This window comes from Agelaius phoeniceus, chromosome 8, assembly GCF_051311805.1.
Source record: "Agelaius phoeniceus isolate bAgePho1 chromosome 8, bAgePho1.hap1, whole genome shotgun sequence".
NCBI lineage: Eukaryota > Metazoa > Chordata > Aves > Passeriformes > Icteridae > Agelaius > Agelaius phoeniceus.
In genome coordinates, this window is record NC_135272.1 from 3,932,875 (window position 1) to 3,938,934 (window position 6,060).

The following is a 6,060-nucleotide window of genomic DNA, read 5'->3' on the forward strand; positions in this document are numbered from 1 at the left end:
CTGTCTGGAAAGGCTGTCTCTCAGGGAGAGAGAGAGAGAGAGTCCCTTTCCTGCCCCTGGCAATGACCTGAGGTGGGAGTGAAAGTAATGACAGGGCCATGGCCAGACCCTCATGTTTTTCAATGCCACATCGTGTCAATGGGAGGGGCAGGAAAAGGGACAGGTGTCTTCCCAGCATGGATCACAGGGAACATGGATCACCAGGACTCTTCCCAATGTGGGTTCTCCCATGGGGGTTGAAACTGGAGTGGTGCATGAAGCTCTTCCTGCAATCAGGGCATTGGCAAGCCTTCCCTTACCAGTGATTCTGTTGGTGTCTGGTCAAGTGAGAGCTCTGGGTGAAGCTCTTCCCACACTGGGGACACTCGTAGGGCATCTCCCCAGTGTGGATGCACCGGTGAGTGACAAGGTGGGAGTTTTGCTTGAAGCCCTTCCCACAGTCAGGGCAGCAGAAGAGCCTCTTCTGGGTGTGAATCCGCTTGTGCAGGAGGAGATGGGAGCTGGTCTGAAACCTCTTCCCACAGTGGGTGCCCCCGTAGGGCCTCTCCCCTGTGTGGATCATTTGGTGGATGATCAGTTGGGACCTCTGACTGAAGGTCATCCCACATTCCCCACATGTGTATGGCCTTTCCCCAGTGTGGATTCTCTGGTGGCAGATCAGGGTGGAGTGCTGGCTAAAGCATATCCCACATTCCCTACACTCGTAGGGCCTCTCCCCAGTGTGGATGCGTTGGTGGATGATGAGGGCAGAGCTGCAGCTGAAGCCCTTCCCACACTCCCCACACTCATAGGGCCATTCCCCAGTGTGGATCATCTGGTGGCTGATCATCAGGGTGCTGCTCTGCCTGAAGCTCTTCCCACACTCCAAGCACATGAAGCTGCTCCTGGGCCATCAGCTCTGAGCTCTGGCTGAAGCTCTGTCCACCTTCCTGGCTCAGGTTGGGTCTTTCCTCTTCAGAGCACCCTGAGCTGGGTTTGGAGCCCCTCCTCCTGCAGGATCTCCAGGGTTTTTCCTCCCCATTGGATTCTTGTGCCATGGAGCTGCTTAAAACTGCCTCTTCCACGAGGTTCTGCTGTGGGGATTTGGCCTCCCTGGTCTCCATCCTCAGCTCCTTATCTGGGAGAGGAAGGACAAGGAGAGGATGGGATTTGCCTCCGTGCCAGAGGGAAGGGGAAGGAGATCCCCCCAGAGCATCCCCAGCAGGACGGCGTTGGCAGCAGGGTTGTCCTGCAGCCGGGGCCGTGCTGGGCTGGGAGATGGAGCAGGAGAGAGGGGGAAAGGGGCACTGACTTCCTCCTCACCTGCCTGGGTGTCCTTCGCCATCTTCCTCTTCCTCGCAGTCTCCTGCTCCATCTGGCCAAGGTGTGGGAATCCTGGTTTGGGGAAAAACAAGGGATCAGCATGTTGGGTTTAATCGTCCTGCTGCCCAAGTGCAGCTGGAGAAGTCACTGCTCCCTCCAGCCTCGGGGACCCGGACCCTGCTCATCCCCAGCCTCCCCCATTCCTCCAGGCTGCTGGGGATCCCCCGGCTCCGGCATCGCCCCTCTGCGCTCTCCCCACTCCAGGGCTCCCACGTTCTCCCCCAGCTCTCCCGGGGATCCCCAAACCCAACATCACTCCCCTGCCTGCAGGTACCGTCAATCGCCACGTGGGACACCCCAAGATCCCTCCAGGGGCATTTCCGGCCCAGCTTTGGGGTCCTGCAAGATCCAAACATCCCCTGCCCTGCCAAACCACCCTGCCGGAGACCGCCCGATGGATCTGGGGCGAGCTCCCCGCTCACCTGCGGTTCCGGGGGGGCGATGCCGGGGGACCCCGGCCCGAGCGGGGGAACCGCGTGGGGTTGGTGCTGCTCCTCCTCCTGCTCCTCCTTTCCTCTCGATCCTCCCTTTCCCTTTGCCTTTCCTTTTCCCCCTCCTCTCTCCCTCCTCTCCCTCCCGCTCCACCTCCGCTCCCAGCCCGGCCCGGGCAGTGCCGGCACCCAAAAGCAGCCGCGCTCTGCCCTGGGGGGGTTCCAAAGCGGCCCCGCCCCGCCCGGCACTGGGAGCGATCCTGGGAGCGCTGGGAACGATGGTGGGAGCACCGGGCAGGAGCTGGGAACGCTCTCCCTGCCGGTGATGCTCTTACTGGGAGCGCTGGGAACGATGGTGGAAGCACCGGGCAGGAACTGGGAGCGCTCTCCCTGCCGGTCCCGCTCTTACTGGGAGCGCTGGGAGGGAACTGGGAGCAAACAGCGCCCGGACGCGGCTGCAGCCGGCGGGGGGCGGAGCCAGGTCAAAGGGCGTGGTTATGCAAATACGGGAGCGATCGCGCGCTGGGATTGGTGGGTGGGAGCAGCGCGGGGCTTCCTCTGTCACGTGAGGCCGGGAGGGCCGGAGCGATGTTGGCGGCGTCCGGTGAGAGGGGACCGGGAATGGGGACAGGGGCCAGGAATGGGAATAGGGAATGGGGTCAGGGACCGGGAATGGGAATGGGGACCGGGAACGGGGAATGGGGACAGAGACCGGGAATGGGGATAGGGAATGGGGTCAGGGACCGGGAATGGGGACAGGGGATGGGAATGGGGACCGGGAACGGGGAATGGGGACAGAGACCGGGAATAGGAGCAGGGAACGAGGACAGGGAATGGGAATGGGGACAGGGACCGGGAATGGGAACAGGGAATGGAGACAGGGACCGGGATTGCAGACAGGGACCGGGAATGAGGATGGGGACAGGGCCAGGGACCTGAAATGGCACTGGAAATACGGTACAGGGATCAGGAATACAGGACAGGGACAGGGAATGGCATCCGGACTGGGATGGGAGCAGGACGGGAACGGGATAGGGGGGACATGGGAATGGGCCAGGGAAAGGGGAGTGACTGTGGGAATGGGGCAGCCGCTACAGGGGACACGAGGCGTTGGGATGGGGGCACATGGGGACAGTTCCGGGGCAGGGGGTCCTTGATCAGCTGTCCCAGAACCTCCTCCAGGGTCTCCCAGTGCAACTGGAGCCGCTCAGCCTGGTGTCCCCAAAGCCCTGAACGAGTCCCAAGTCTCTCCCAGGAACCCTCAAGTCCCTCACACCCAGCATCCCCCACATCCCCTGCAAGACCCCCCGTGTCCCCATCGTTGTCTTAGCTCAACGTCTTTATTTTTACCCTGCTTTTAGGAGGTTTGGAAGGGCAAAGAGAAATGAAAAGAAAATCCAGGCCATGGGGTGGGGAGCCAGGAGGATATGGAGGCCCCAGCCAGGTGTCTTCTCATCAGGGATCACCAGCACCACAGACCACCAGGGCTCTGTCCACCGGGGTCACTGGGGATCATCCAGCGCGGATCCTCCCGTGGGGAATGGAGCTGGAGCAGCGCATGGAGCTCTTCCCACACTGGGCGCACTCGCAGGGCTGCCCTTGGTGGTGCCTCCGTTGGTGTTGGGTCAAAGCTGAGCCATTTGAGGTGCTCGTCCCACACCTGGGACACTCATAGGGCCTGGGACATCCCCAGGAGCAGGGCTGGGATGGGCTTTGGTGCCTGGGGCATCACCAGGAGCAGGGCTGGGATGGGCTCTGCTGCCTGGGACATCCCCAGGAGTGGGGCTGGGATGGGCTCTGGTGCCTGGGACATCCCCAGGAGCAGGGCTGGGATGGGCTCTGGTGCCTGGGACATCACCAGGAGCAGGGCTGGGATGGGCTCTGCTGCCTGGGACATCCCCAGGAGCAGGGCTGGGATGGGCTCTGGTGCCTGGGACATGCCCAGCAGCAGCGGGGCTGGGATGGGCTCTGGTGCCTGGGACATCACCCGGAACAGGGCTGGGATGGGCTCTGGTGCCTGGGACATCACCAGGAGCAGTGGGGCTGGGATGGGCTCTGGTGCCTGGGACATCCCCAGGAGCAGGGCTGGGATGGGCTCTGGTGCCTGGGACATCACCAGCAGCAGCGGGGCTGGCTGTGATGCTCTCCAGTGCCTGGGCCATGCCCAGGGGTGCTGCTGGCTGGGGTTTGGATGGTGCCTGTGCAGTGCCCAGGGCAGGGTCACAGCGGGGCAGCTCTCAGTGTCCCCAGCAGGTCACGCTGTCCAGGGCAGCCGTGCCAGCGCTCACTGTGCACACGGGGCAGGCTGGGCTGGACGGGGCTCGGGGCACAAACACCGCCCTCGGGGCTGGGCTCTGCCCCTGCCTCTGGGGCCCAGCCCCTGCCAGCAGGGCCCTGGGCAGGGCACGGGGCTGCTGCTGGCCCAGGGGGACAGGCCTTGCCCCCTGCCAGCTGCTCGGGCCCCTCGGGTGCCTGTGCCACAGCCCTGTGCCTCCTGTCCCCGCCACTCCCCGCCACCTTCACTCCGTCCATCAAAGCCCCTCTCAACCTCTTCACTGTGACCTCTGGAAGGAAAGAAAGAATGAAGGAAAGGAAGTGTTGTCTCTTCACCCTGGCTGGATGCCAGGCACACACCATGGCTGCTCTCTCACTCTCCTCCAGAGATGGGCAGGAGGGAGAAAAATAGAAAATAGAATGAAGGCTTCATGGCTTGAGTTAAGGACTGGGACAGATCACTCAGCAAATGCCATCATGGGCAAAGCATTTTTGAACTTACAGGTATTAATTGAATTTATTTCTATCCAGATCAGGGCATGACAGTGAGAAGTAAACTAAAGCTTCAAAAACACCTTCTGCCCGATCCTCCCTCCTTCCCAGCTCTGCCTCCTCCCCCAGTGGTGCAGGGAGACAGGCACTGGGGGCTCTGCTCCGTTCCTCACCCGTTGTTTCTCCTGCTGCTCAGGGAGAGGAGTCGTTCCCCTGCTGCACCGTGGGGTGCCTCCCCAAGACACTTCCCCATGAACTTCTCCAGGGTGAGTTCATCTCACGGACAGCAGCTCTTCACAAACTGCTGCAGCTGCCTCACTCTCCCATGGGCTCACAAGTCCTGCCAGGACCCTGCTCCAGCGTGGGCTCCTCTCTCCACGGCTTTGCAGGTCCCTGCCAGGTCCCTGCTCCAGCACAGGTTTCTCATGGGGTCACAGCCCCTGCTCAGGCACCCCCTGCTCCAGCACGGGCTGCTGCAGGTGCTGCAGGTGCATCTCTGCTCTCCGGGCCCTCCAGGGGCTACAGGGGCCCAGCTGCCTCTCCAGGGGCTGCCCCAGGAAATCTCAGGGCAATCAGCTCCAGCCCCTGGAGCAGCTCCTGCCCCTCCTCCTGCCCTCCCCTGCGCTGCCCTGGGGTGTGCAGAGTTGTTTCACTCACATGTTCTCACCCTGCTCTTCCCTGCTCACAGTTACAACTACACAATCACCCATTTTCTTTTTCTTAAATCTCTTTTCCCAAAGGTATTACCACCATTTCTAACTGGGCCAGCCTTGGCCGGCGGCTCGTCCATCCTGGAGCCAGCTGGATTTGACTCTGTGGGACGTGGAGGAGCAGCTGCTTCCAGCAGCCTCTCACAGAAGGTGCTCCTAAAGCCCCTCACCAAAACCTGGCCATGCAAACCTAGTATAAGTATGGCAGGGATTTTATTAATTCTTCTTATTTCCATTATCTTTTTTTTTTTTTTTTTGCTAATTATAGTACAGTTCTTATTATTACTAGTAGTTTTAGTCTTTTTGACTCTATATTAATAGTGGCTAGAGTAGAACTGGAAACAAAGGTTCTTCATTGCAAGTAAAAGTTATAATTTTGGCAGCCTCTTGCCCTGCCCTGTTCTGTGTCATTGCTGTGTGTGAAGCTGCTGCTGCCAGGGCTCCCTATTTGCCTGGTTTGAGAAATTCGATGGCATTGCTCACATGTCAGAAAGAGAGGGCTCCTTCCATTCAAATGGATTGCCTGAGCTCTTCTAGTCCCAGTGTTGGAAGCTTGTTTTCTATCATTGTTGACTTTCTCAGCTTCTGTTACTATTTGTGATTTTATAACAAAATGTTCTCAGATGTGACTTTGCAAGATTCTCTAATCAGATTCAGTTTTTTTTTGCTCTTGGATTTCTTAATGGTGTGTCAGAGCTGAAGGCAGCATTTTGGGTGGGAAGCCTTCAGTGGGAGCTGGGATTGCCTCAGCAGCAGCTGGTTGTGCAGATGTGAGCAGAGATAACCGAGAT

At 59.7% G+C, this 6,060-nt stretch overlaps 1 long non-coding RNA gene across 1 annotated transcript; it reads right to left on the reverse strand.

The window, feature by feature from the left end:
- Positions 1-237: 237 nt before the first annotated feature.
- LOC143694689 (uncharacterized) lies at positions 238-1,905 on the reverse strand. Its single transcript, XR_013183345.1, has 3 exons — positions 1,785-1,905; positions 1,303-1,374; positions 238-1,117 (listed from the first exon to the last, which is right to left on the reverse strand). It is a non-coding gene; the product is annotated as an uncharacterized LOC143694689 (long non-coding RNA).
- Between the last annotated feature and the right edge of the window lie 4,155 nt (positions 1,906-6,060).